This window comes from Sorex araneus, chromosome X (assembly GCF_027595985.1).
Source record: "Sorex araneus isolate mSorAra2 chromosome X, mSorAra2.pri, whole genome shotgun sequence".
In the NCBI taxonomy this organism is placed as follows: Eukaryota; Metazoa; Chordata; class Mammalia; order Eulipotyphla; family Soricidae; genus Sorex; species Sorex araneus.
In genome coordinates this window covers 282,322,393-282,335,425 of record NC_073313.1, presented here as the reverse complement: position 1 = coordinate 282,335,425, position 13,033 = coordinate 282,322,393, and the positions used below count along the sequence as shown (strand labels likewise).

The window sequence follows — 13,033 nt, the reverse complement described above, 5'->3', positions numbered from 1 at the left end:
ATTCTGTGTCTGTTTTTCTGTTCAATTATTTCATGTAAATGGAATAAAATTCCCTTAACTATAATGCTTTAGAAAAACCCAGAAGCTCTAATACAATAATCACAGGCTGCGTTCATGTAGACTAACAGTTCAGATGTATTTAACATTAACATACATGTGTGTGTGTAAGTGTGTCTGCATGCTTAAAAATGACACGGAAAATTGCAAGGGTAGATATAGTTTGTCAAGCATCCTAACAATTCACATTTTTCCATAATCCAAAGTAAATTGGAACCATTTCCTCAAGTGGCCACCACTGCATTCTTGCCAATTTTTTTACCCTTAGCTCACTCTTTCAAGATATAATATGAATAGTAGTCGTTTATACAATATGTGGTTGCCAAAGGGGAAAGGCTATCTTATGTCAAAGTTGGCAAAGCACAAATTAGCACAATTTTTCTTTCCGTAGTAGGGGCACCCCAAGAACTCTATTGGGAGCAGTGTCCAGTCCCAGGGACACTTGCCCAGTCTCACAGGCATGAAGCTTGGCCCGGTGGTGCCCGGGACCCCTGACGCCACCCTCGTGGGCCTTCAAGTCCACACCAGTGCTGGGAGGTGGGAAGGCCACGTATGCAGCCCCTAGCTGGAGACGGAATTCGGCTCCGGGCCCCGGCCAAGCTGTACGCCGTTCCTTTGAACTCTCTCCCAGACTACAAAATTGCATTTGAGACTAGAGAATTCACCAATATGGAAATGGATTCTAATTATTGATACTGTAATACTATCAACCTGGAAGTTTCTCTAAATAACCAAACCAACAACAGTACTTAAAAGGCACATGGCCCGTGAGATAAGAAAGAGTCATTGAGGTTTAAGAAACAGCACCATGAGGAGCTGTGCTATCTGTACACAGGGCTGGCCTGAGCTTCACACCCACACACCCCCTTTGTGGTGCCCTGAGCACTGCCAGGGGTGATCACAAAGAAAACGTAAAGGAGAGAGAAAAGACAGTGTTCAAAGAATACAGGAGCTAAGGGCTTGCCTTGCAGATATCCAGTTCTGGTTTGATCCCTGGTCTCTCCACAGCCCTAAGTAATAGCAGGGGTCACCCCTGAACACAGAGCCAGGAGTAGCCCCTGAAAACTGCTGGGTATGGGAAGGAAGAGAGGGAGGGAGAGGGAAGAAGGAGGGAGGAGAGGAGCTGAAGAGATGGATGTTACAGTGAGTGAGGTGCTGATTCTTCCCAGGGCTCAATGGGTTTCACCTTCAGATCCATATGGTCCCTTAAGCTCTGTCAGGAGTGATCCCTGTACTGTCTCTCTGGCCCCTGATAGGGTTTTACCTCCAGTCTCTAAATTATATTTAATTCAAATTCATATGACAATTACATAGATGTATTTAATTGTTAAAATTATTGTTCTCTCTGAAAAAGGGATCGAACTATATCATAGACCTATGGACCTAGTTAATTTTTATCTGAAATTTAAAAAAATAATTGAAAAGAAAATATTACCAGAAATTTTTCTTTTATCATTCTCATGAAAGGCAGTTTACTACTAATCTGTCTAAATTTAAAAACTGTTCAGGTACTAGAGAGCTAGTAGAGCATGTAAGAGTTTTGGTTGGCTTGCGTGTGGCTGACCCAGGTCTGATCTTTAATGTTCCATATGGTCCCCAAAGCCTTCCAGGTGTAATCGTTGAGTTCAGAGTCAGGAAGAAGCCCTGAGCACAGCTGAGTGTGGCCCCCAAAACTAAAATATAAATGTCTGTTGAGCATTGCTACATGTCAGTTACTGCCAGAGTTGTTAATAGCTGACTACAGCACATAGGTCTATTATTTTAAGCAGTTAAGCATGTTAATATCCAATGTGCATTATAACAGGGGAACAAAGAACTTTGGTGCTTCTGAAGAGTTTAGAGGGCATTTTCAGTGTGAGAAATGCTTCAAAATACTTCACAGGGGCCTAGAGAGCTAGTGTGGGACAAGGGTCTATCATCAACTTCCCCTTGTCCACCCAAGAATTGGTAAAGTCAACCCTAAAGGTCTACAAGCAAGTTGACAACATGATAATTCTTCACCCATGTCCACATTTCCTCAGTGATGCATTTTGAGGATCAAAGGGGGAGCAAGACCTGCTCAGGAAGTATGGAGGCCATTCTCCCATTCAGGGCAGTACTTGGCCAGCTGGGCCTGACTTTCCCTAACCAGGCCCTGAGGTAGAGTGTTCGAGCCCCATTTTCCGGGTCTTTAGTATGCTGCAATTGAGACTCAGGGAGTGCTGAATCATCTCCCTGCTTTACTAGAAGGCTGGAAAGTGATCAAGTCATGAGTAAAGGAAAATCTCATACTCTGTGCTCTGCAAGATTAGACTTTACTTTCTGACTATGGCAGTCTGATTTGTGTAATAGCACACCAATTAGATACATTATAAGCTGGTATTTTCCAACAACAAGGTTGGCATATTATGACAATCATCAGATAATAAAACAGGAAAGTAAATTCTTCTAACAGGTAGTTATCGAATCCATCAGGTCACAAGAAGCCATTTCTTAATCAAAGATTGTGCATAAGTAGTGATTTGTGTTAATTATTCTAGAAAATTAAATGAGTTAAGCCACAGAATTAAAATAGAGTACCCCTGTTACCATACTGATTTTGTGTGATTATTGAGAGTACATTGTTAGGGCAATTAGGAATCTGCTGTTGTCAAAACAGAATCTGGTACAAAATCTGAGGCACATTATACTTTTAAAGCTAATAATGGATTTCAATGATTGTACTGTAAGCTTTTTTGATAAAATAAGCAGGGGTAAGAGCATGTAGCAAGAGAAGGGATTGGAGAAGAGGAGGAAGAAGGAAGGAAGGAAGGAAGGAAGGAAGGAAGGAAGGAAGGAAGGAAGGAAGGAAGGAAGGAAGGAAGGAAGGAAGGAAGGAAGGAAGGAAAGAAGGAAGGAAGGAAAGAAGGAAGGAAGGAAGGAAGGAAGGAAGGAAGGAAGGAAGGAAGGAAGGAAGGAAGGAAGGAAGGAAGGAAGGAAGGAAGGAAGGAAGGAAGGAAGGAAGGAAGGAAGGAAGATTTATGCAGTAAATTTTAAAAACTCCCAGTTTTCCGGTAACTTTTACAGCCCCCACTCTATTTTATTTTGTTTTGCTTTTTGCCTCACACCCAGCAATGCACAGGGGTTACTCCTGGTTCATGCACTCAGGAATCACTCCTGGCAGTGCTTGGGAGACCATATGGGATGCTGGGAATCTAACCCGGGTCGGCTGTGTGCAAGGCAAATGCTCTACTAGCTGTGCTATTGCTCCAGCCTCTCCCACTCTACATTTATCCTGCTTTAATCCCTTTATATCTTCGCCTTTTCTGTCATTCTTAATATCATGAGAATTTTGTCTGTTTGGTCCATTATGGAAAGAGACCTCTACTACTGAGAAGAAATCCTGAATTCCATTCTCTCTAGTCTTTGTCTTGATAATGCACCCATTTTTCTTTTAAAATGTTTATAATATTTTCAAATATTAAAAATGTCAATCTCAAAAAAAGTTAAGCTAGTTTTGACTATTGCAGAGTATAGAACTAGAAAGTGTGAAAACTGCCCTGTTGAATGGCCTCTGACTTGATTCTCACAAGCTTGATTCTTTTCCTGGTTCAGAGATGCCACCATTCTGATCTTGAAGGATTGAGAAGACATAGTATCAATGCAGGGGTTGGGGTGTTCAAAAGAAAATGTAATGCAATATAAAAATTTCACTCACCATGAAACTCTCCAGATCCACTCAGGTAGCAGCAAATTGCATTTTATCTTTGCTTACAGCTGAGTAGTATTCCTTTGTGTAAATGAACCAGTTTCTTGACCCATTCATCTGTTCTTGGACCTTTGGATTCTTTTTTGATTTTGGTTATTGTGTACTGTTCTACATTGAATAGAGGGGTACAGTTGTCTTTTCTGAAAAAAATTTTGGTTCCCTTGTAGTATATTTCAAGCAGTGGAATTGCTGGGTCATACGGAGTCACTCAATTCCTAGTTTATTGAGAATGGTCCATATTATTTTTCATATGACTGGACCAGTAGATATTCCCTCAGCAGTGTATGAGAGTGCCTTTTTCCTGAATCCCCCAGCACTGGTTTTCTTTGTTTAATGAGCACCAGTCTCTGTGGTAGGAGTTGATACTTCATTGCTACTTAGATTTGCATTTTCCTGATGAAAACATACTTATAGTATGTCTTCGTATGTCTTTTTCCCATTTGCTTGTCTTACCTTTTGTTTCATTTTTGGGTCAATGTGTTCCAGGCTAGTCCTGGTTTTGCACTCAGGGATCCCTCCAAGTGGGGCTCAGGGCACCATGTGGAGTTCTGGCAGTAGAATTGGACTTGGCCACGTGCAAGGCAAGCTCCCTACCCACTTTGCTATTGCTCTGGCCACTTTTCTTGTCTTCTCTGAGGAAGTTTTTGTTCATCCCTTCTCATTTTCTAATGGTTTTGGATTTTTTTCCCTTCTGAGTGAAGTTGGAAGAAGGACAGAGACAGAAGATCTGTCATAGGCAGCTATAATGAAACCTCATGAGAATAACAAATGCCCAGAAGGAGCAAAAACAGAACTCAAGAATTGATTTTTTTTCAAGTTTATCCAATAAAACTTATTTTTTTTTATTGAATCCCATGAGAACAGTTACAAAGCTTTCAGGTTTAAGTCTCAGTCATGCAATGATCAAACCCCCATCCCTTCACCAGTGCACATGTTCTACCACCAAGAACCCCAGCATACCCCCCTTCTACCCCCCACCCTGCCTGTGTGGCAGATGAATTTTACTTTACTCTCTCTTTACTTTGATTGCATTCAATATTTCAACACAAAACTCGCTATTATTATTTGGATTTTTCCCCCAACATTCAGACCTGCCGAAAAGACATCATTTGATAATATGTTTTCCATTGCTGAGAATGAAGAGGACATGAGGTCTCAGTCACATGGTTTTGGATTTCTAGTATTTTAGTAATTAAGTCCAGAGAAATTTCTGCTAGAAGTTGCATCACTGCAAGCTCATACCTCTGTTTTGTGGGCTCTAAAAGATAGTGGTTGCCACACCACCGCCGCCACCAAAAGGAAAGGCTGATAGAGAAAAACCTTTCCTCTCCCTGGGCGGCACGGGGCCTTAGCTTTGTTCAGTCTAGAGGCATTTCTGCAAGAAGCCGCTGGGTGCTGAAAGTAGTTAGTGGGCCTCCAGGATCATGGTCGCTCAGGAACGGAAGAGCTGTTCATGTGTGGCTGTTCTGGGTCTGGTCTGGGCGGAAAGCAGTGTCGGTACTGTCCCCATTCAGAGATCTCCGGCGCACCCCATCACTGCAAGCTGAAGAATGGGAGCTTTCCAGGGGCAGGAGGAGGGGACTGGGGGACAGGCCAGGGAGGGGAACGCTGCAGCAGTGCTGGAGGGAATTCCAGCAGTTCTGGAGCAGGAGGGGGTGCTGGAAGGTAGAGTGGCGGGGGGGGGGGGGTGTTATGCATGAAGCTCTCTCAGTATGGGAAGCAACAGGGAATAAGAAAAACTGCTTGTCACAGAGGCAGCTGGTCGATTGGAGGGAAACTGGAGACATTGGTGAGGGGTTGGATACTGATGAAGAGGTTGGTGCTGAAACATTGTATGCCTGAAACTTAATCATGGGTAACTGCAAATCATGGTACCACAATATGGTGTGTTTTTTTTTTAAAGTTTAAAGTCCTCATTATATAGTACAAGGTCATTCCTACCTTTTTCTTTTTCCTTAAAAGGACTGTTTTGTTTCATGGAATGAAAGAATAGAATCAAGATTTTTTTAAAAATTTGTTGTAAAAATCTTCTTACCAACAAATAACATATAAGCAAAAATGTGAGGTTTAAAACTGTGATTTCTTTCATGACACTGGAAACTATGAAACAAACACTCTCATACTAGTAATTAAGTATCATCTTTATCCTTAAGTGTGATTTTAATGGATGAAATGACAAAATTAAAAATACATAGGCTACAGACTATTATGATGACTCATGTGCCAACTTCTGAGCATGTTAAACTATTAATATTAAATAGATAAACAAAATAAGTCATTAAATTGATATAAGCCTCTCTCCCAAAGATAGTCTTGTATTAAGATTTTCTTTTCCACTTTGAGAATATAATTACCAATTATTCATTTATTTTTAGGGCATATGTGTATTACTAATTTTTTTCCATTCTGAGTATTTACAATTTTGTTAGCTTTCTCAATAAAATAGTATTCAGTATTCTTTGAATATCTGAAGCTTATATTCCAATTTGAAATATTTATGTAACTAGTTTTCACATAGCATTTGGAGATTCACCAAAATAATATAGGTCCTTCTATACTAATCAGTTAGTTAGATGGGAAATGTAAGAATTTCTTTCTCAAAATGAGAACTGTACTTAGTTATATGGAGAAAAATAGCACAGTTAAATTTGTTACATCTCTTTGGGATCCTAAAAATATACATTTGAGTAAAATGAGACTTGTAGAATTTATTTCTATGTAATTTTATTAAATTTGCAACAAAATGTCTTAATAGTGATTATTGACAGATTGTATTAGGTATTATTAAAATTTCTACTTTGTGACATAGTCTTTACACAGGTTTAGCATTTTCTGAAAATTCTTTGAAGGCCAACTGACCCATTAACTTTCTAAAGGTAATTTCCAAGGCTAGTGATGTACACATAAGAAAAACTTACATGTGAGGGTGGCTCGGCTCCGGCCGGCCGGGTTTTCGGCCCGGGTGCCCTTGCCTCTGCAGAGCTGGTGGATGTGGAATGAGCGGGAACCAGAGGCAGCTTTAGGAATTGGGGTTCCAGCAAGTGCTTGCACCCATGTATGGAGACTGTGAACTAACTTTGGCTACATGCTGTTCCAGGAAGGGAAATGATTCATTTTCAAACTTAAATCTTCACGGACTTAATTACTATAATACAGAAATTGTAAACCGACATTTTATCTCTTCATTCTCATCAGTGGAAAACTTATTATCAAATATTTCCCTGTTAATAGAGCTGTATTCTTAGGGGATAAATTCCAACAAAAATAGTGAGTCTGTTTTGAAACTCTAAAAACAATAGTGAGTTATGTGTTGAAATCTGGAATGTAATCAAGGTAAAGAGAAAAGGAAGTGAAATTATCACTCACGTACGGGGTGGGTTGGGGGGTGAGGGGTGGGATGTATACTTTTTTTGTTTGTTTGTTTTGTTTTTGCTTTTGTTTTTGTTTTTATTGGTGGTGGAATATGGGCACTGGTGAAGGGATGGGTGTTTGAGCATTGTGTAACTGAGATATAAGCCTGAGAACTTTGTAACTTTCCACTTGGTGATTCAATAAAATAAATTAAAAAATAAAAAGAAAAAAAAGAAAAACTTACATGTGAAGTGTAATGATTGAGACAGTAACTAATGCCTTTTGCTTTGATATTTTAGACTAGATAGTTTTAACTACAAGTCAGATTATACTTTTTAGAAAGCTGTGATTGAGATTGCAGTATTTCCTATATTTCTTTATTGGAGTAAACAACTTTTGTATATTTACATTTGTCATTATGTTTCATTTGTTTCCACCTGGGACAATGTAACAAGTGTTGGAGATAGAATGTATAACATCAAAATTGAAAAAATGTGTCAAGCAGAATATGAAGGGATTATGACTTGGAGTGGGCTTACTGTGACAGGGGAAATTCAAGGAATGGAACTGCAAGATGGGTGAAAGAGAGAAGACTTTATTTGCATGAACAAGATTTCAGGTGGCACCGGGAACATAAGGTTCTCCCTGCTTGTAGGTCTTCAGGTGTGGACGTAAGCAAGCTACCACGTTTACAGAAACTGATTGCAGTTAGGCTGAGGAGGTTATGAAGGACAAGGGATTCTCGTAGAACTGACTCTCTGTTCTGTCTGTCTTGCCCTGGTGGTTCAGACTTGCTCGCACACATCCATCACAGCCTTCCTTCACAGCCCTCGTGGACCATACTCTCAGGTTCACACTGATATTTCCACCTAGCCATCCAAACAGCTATTGATACAACATGGAATTTCTAGTTTCTTTTGAGTATCAGACAGAACTTTTTGGATCCACAGATTCTGATTTCTAAGCCTATTGTTTTGTAATTTTCCACATCTTAAATCTTTCTAATTCTTGTCTAATATAAAATTTGTGTGCCATGACAGGAATTTTAAAATGATGTATATTGAAATAAAAGTTAGGGTGTTAAGATGGAAAGCATTTGAGCCTCAACATTTTCCAGAGACCAATTAAAGAACCATTTCATCGCCTTCTCAGCTGTGAGACTAAGACTTGATGATGTATCTTGGAGAACAATGGAAATTCTGTCTTGAGGTGACCGCTGCTCTCCTACCAGCCTTTTCCTTTTGGCCTCCTCTGTCTATCCACATGACTATGCAGCCATTCATAGAAATGGATAAACATCTCTCAGCTAATTAAATCAATTGTTTATATTTGTGATTCTCCAATAAATATATTAAAAAGGAAACACAAAATGGTTTTTTTCTAGGCTGGGAAATGATCAAATAAATACTGCATCTGTTAAAACCAAAATCAGAACCATATTCTAAACAGGATTAGAGACTGTTTTGAGAAGACAGTTATATATAAATGTACTGTAATTCTAACCCTGAACTAAACTTAATTCATACATATATGAATTATATATTAATTAATTCATCTCACCTTTGTGGAATTATACATAAATAAATATGTATATATATATATATATATATCTTATTCATTATTGTATAAACACTTTTTGTTTATTGTCTTGGGGTCACACATGAGAGTACTCAAGTCTCAGTGCTGACTTCTGGCTGTGTTTAGGATGCTAATTTTGTGGTGCTAAAGACAGGGCCAGAGTTGGCTGTTTGAACCAAGCACCATGACCCTGTAGTGTCTCCCCAACACTCTATGGAAACTATTTGATATAGGTATGTAGGTAAGAAAAGATCAATTTCTTGTTATTGATATACATGTAATTTTCCAATATCTCATAAAATATAATTCAATGGAATAAAATATAAAATCTTCACATTGACTATCAGGAGGAATTGTTAATAATGTTCACTGCTGGTATGCTATTCAAGTCTCCTGGCACAATTCAATTTTTATATTTTCACCAAGTTGTGTTAGGATTTGTGTGCCTTGAGACTCAGGGGACTATAGTTTGGAAGATTTTTACAGTGGACGTTTTTGATAAGTTTTTTTCTTATTCTGGTATAAAGTTATTGCTGGAAATAAACACAGTGAATGTTGTTAAATTTAGTTTAAAATGAGATTATTGGCAAAGTTAACAGCATTTGCATTTCCATTTCCAGTACATGTGGTTAGCAAGCTTAATTTCTTGAATACATCCTTTTAATTTTAAACGTTTATATCTTATATAACCTTCTTGACTGATGATAAATGAGCCATTGATGATAGTTAATATTGTCTACACATTAGTATGTCAGTGCAGACCAGAAAAGATACTATATACTGTCACATCCAAGAACATAGAGTTTATCAAACTGTTGCATAAAGATGAGCCCTTTTTGTGCTACCCTGCAAGGTTGCTATAGTTACAGAGTGAGTATTGCTTTATGGGAATTTAACTTTCCTGAGTAATATTAAATACTGAGCCCAAAGTCTTATTTTATATTGTTCTTAAATCTCGTATTTTAAAATTATCTCCCTTTATAAGAGCTTCTGGATTCTTAGGTACTTTTTTCCCCACAAATAAATTATTTTGAATATGAGAAAGAACATTGACCATATGTTTCTGTTCCAGAAACAATGTTGGACAATTTTTGCATTCCCCATCACAGGCAGCTTTTCACCTTATTTTTTAAGCCTACTTAGAACAAAGGCAATATATCTATATTGTTGCTAGAAAGCACTTTATAAATGAATACCAGTTAAACCCCATAGGCCTTGGTTATTTCAACTTAGTGTAAGGCAAAATTGTGCGTGCGTGCGTGTGTGTGTGTGTGTGTGTGTGTGTGTGTGTGTGTGTGTATCCTTGAACCATGAGATTCAAGTGTCATAAAGTTTCAAGTATTCCTCCTTTATTGTCATTGAAAGTTGATGGGATCTTAGATGACATAATGCAGAAGTCTTCTCTTTCAAGACTGCTGTGCCAACTAGGACATGCTTATCTCTTCTCTGGCAATATGCCTCATCAAGTTCTCATTCTTGGTACAGAGAGAAATAGGAAAGGGACTCCCCAGAAGGTCATTTCTTAAAAATATTTCTTTGCTCTTGAGGACACTTTTTTTCTGGATTCCTGATCAAAGATTGCCAGTAACCCTTTCAAATTATGCATGCGGTTTTATCTAGCATTATATGAGATCATTATGGTATCTACAACAGAGTGAATTCCCCATGGGGTTGGTAGGATTATGTTTTCCTTATCGTTATATCTTTCCATTAAGTCTGGTTAGGTCCCTTACATTTGTAATGTGTGCAGATGTACTTCAATAAATAATGCAAAAACCAATGAAGTAAGAAATTGATTGCTAATAGCTACCATATATTGAGTGAAATAATTGGTCTGCATTTTCTCATTAAATTATTAATTCTTTACTTTATGGAGGCAGATTGCATGTTTTAAGTATGTGCATTTTATAAATGAATCATTTGAAACAAAGTGAAGCCCTTTGGGCAGAGTCACAATTACTAAGTTCCCAGGTCAAGATACCAATTGTGAATATTGTGTCTGAAAACAATTGTGTATCATAAACTATTAAACATGATATGCTACATAAATAGATAATTTTATTATAACAAATGTAACAAAAAATAAAGTCATCAGCAAAATGGTAAACTGCTTTGGTCATCATCCCCACAAAAACAGCAAGACACAATGATAAATTGTTAGAACCAAATCTTTCAGAATTCTAGGGAAGTCAGAATGGAAGCTGTAAATGCTGACTTCTGAATGCAAAGGTGGTCAATATAAGGACAGAAATCAATGTAATTAAAAATTCACCTTAATAGATGCAGAAAAGACATAACAAAATTTTATATCCTTTCATGAAAAAGTCACCCAAAAAACTTTCTGAAGGAAACCTCAGCATAAAATCAAGCATTTATGAAAGCACGACTAACATTATCTTTAGTGATAAAAAAAAAATAATTTCCCACCTAAGAGCAGGAAATGAAGAGAATGCCTACTTTTACCGCTGCTATTAGTAATTGCATCTAAATTTCTGACCTGGGAAACTAGACAGAAAAAAAAGCAAAACAAGAAATCCAGTTTGGACAGAAAATAAAAATATCTGCATTCAGAGAAATCACAGCTATCTGCATCAGTCTGTGTGTATCTAAAAGGTATAGCAATGTCAACAATATCTGTATGATACATATAGAAATATCATATAATTCACAAGAAATTACTAGAGCTAATGTAAAATATTTTATTTTTTATTTTTATTTTTTGTCTTTTTGGGTCACACCCGGCGATGCACAGGGGTTACTCCTGGCTCTGCACTCAGGAATTACTCCTGGTGGTGCTCAGGGAACCATATGGGATGCTGGGGATCGAACCTGGATCCGCCTTATTTAAGACAAATGCCCTTCCTGCTGTACTATTTCTTCAGCCCGTATGAGTTTTTAAAAGTTGTAATGAATAAGACTAACATGTTAAAAAAAATCTATTATATTTCTATATACTTCCAATGGACAGTAACAAAAAGAAATTAAGAAATTTCGGCGGCGGCTCGGGCGGCAGCGCGTAAAGGGGCCGCCGCCGGGTGATGCGGTGACCGCTGCGGCCAGCTCAGGAGCCGAGCGGGCCCGGCCCTCCATCGGGCCCGTCGGAGCCGCGCTCCGGAACTCTCCCGCCTTCTCCGGCCCACCCGCGATCGCCGCGAGGCGGCCTCGCTTCCCCTCGCCCCTTCCCCGTCCCTCCCCTGCCCCCGTCCCCGCCCTGGGGGCTGCCGCCACCCGCCTCCCATGATGGCTCTGAAGAGAATCCATAAGGAATTGAATGACCTGGCACGGGACCCCCCAGCACAGTGTTCAGCAGGACCTGTTGGAGATGATGTTCCATTGGCAGGCTACAATAATGGGGCCAAGTGACAGTCTCTATCAGGGTGGAGTATTTTTCTTGACAATTCATTTCCCAACAGATTATCCCTTCAAACCACCTAAGGTCGCATTTACAACAAGAATCTATCATCCAAATATTAACAGTAATGGCAGCATTCGTCTTGATACTCTACAGTCACAGGGGTCTCCAGCACTATTTCAAAAGTACTCTTGTCCATCTGTTCTCTGTTGTGTGATCCCAATCCAGATGATCCTTTAGTGCCTGAGATTGCTCGGATCTACAAAACAGATAGAGAAAAGTACAACAGAATAGCTCGGGAATGGACTCAGAAGTATGCGATGAAATTAAAGAAATTATTGGGTAACCTCTACAAATAAAAGATAAGGGAACTCTGAAAGAGAAAAACAAAGAAATTAAGAAATTTCTTTTAATAGGAAGCCAACTAAAACAATAACACTTAGGAATAAATTTAGTTAAGGAGCTGAAAGACTTTTATACTAAAACAACAAAAATTACTGAAAGAAATTAAACACAAAACTCTCCTCAAATTCCTATGGGATTTCAAGGAACAGCCCCCCGCCTCCCCGCCGCCCCCCCAGCACCCAAACAAAATACACACAGTTTTAAATTAGAAGAAAGTCAATAAAACTAGTGAGTTCCAGTTTAAGAATTAACTAAAATACTGCAATAATTGATACAAAGTGATACTAGCATAAAATTAGTCATATAGACCTCATGAAATAGTATTGAATATACATGTATCTAGTAGATTGTTTCAAAAAGGGGCCAAAGATCATTAAATGGAGAAAGATTAGTTTCTTCTACAAACAGCGCTTAGAGAATAGGATTTCCATATGCAGAATACTGAAGCTAAGGAACATTTTTTTCACATTTTTATTGCAAAAAAAATGGTATTTTACATAATAAAATGTTTCAGGTATACATCACTGTTTATCAGCACCTGATTATATCTCATTACATTCACC

General features: G+C 38.5%; 1 protein-coding gene and 1 pseudogene across 1 annotated transcript in view; both read left to right on the top strand.

Moving 5' to 3' along the window:
- The window catches only part of NRXN1 (neurexin 1), a 1,268,129-nt gene that overhangs the window by 164,328 nt on the left and 1,090,768 nt on the right, over positions 1-13,033 (top strand).
- Positions 11,716-12,502, top strand: LOC101540067 (ubiquitin-conjugating enzyme E2 D2-like; annotated as a pseudogene).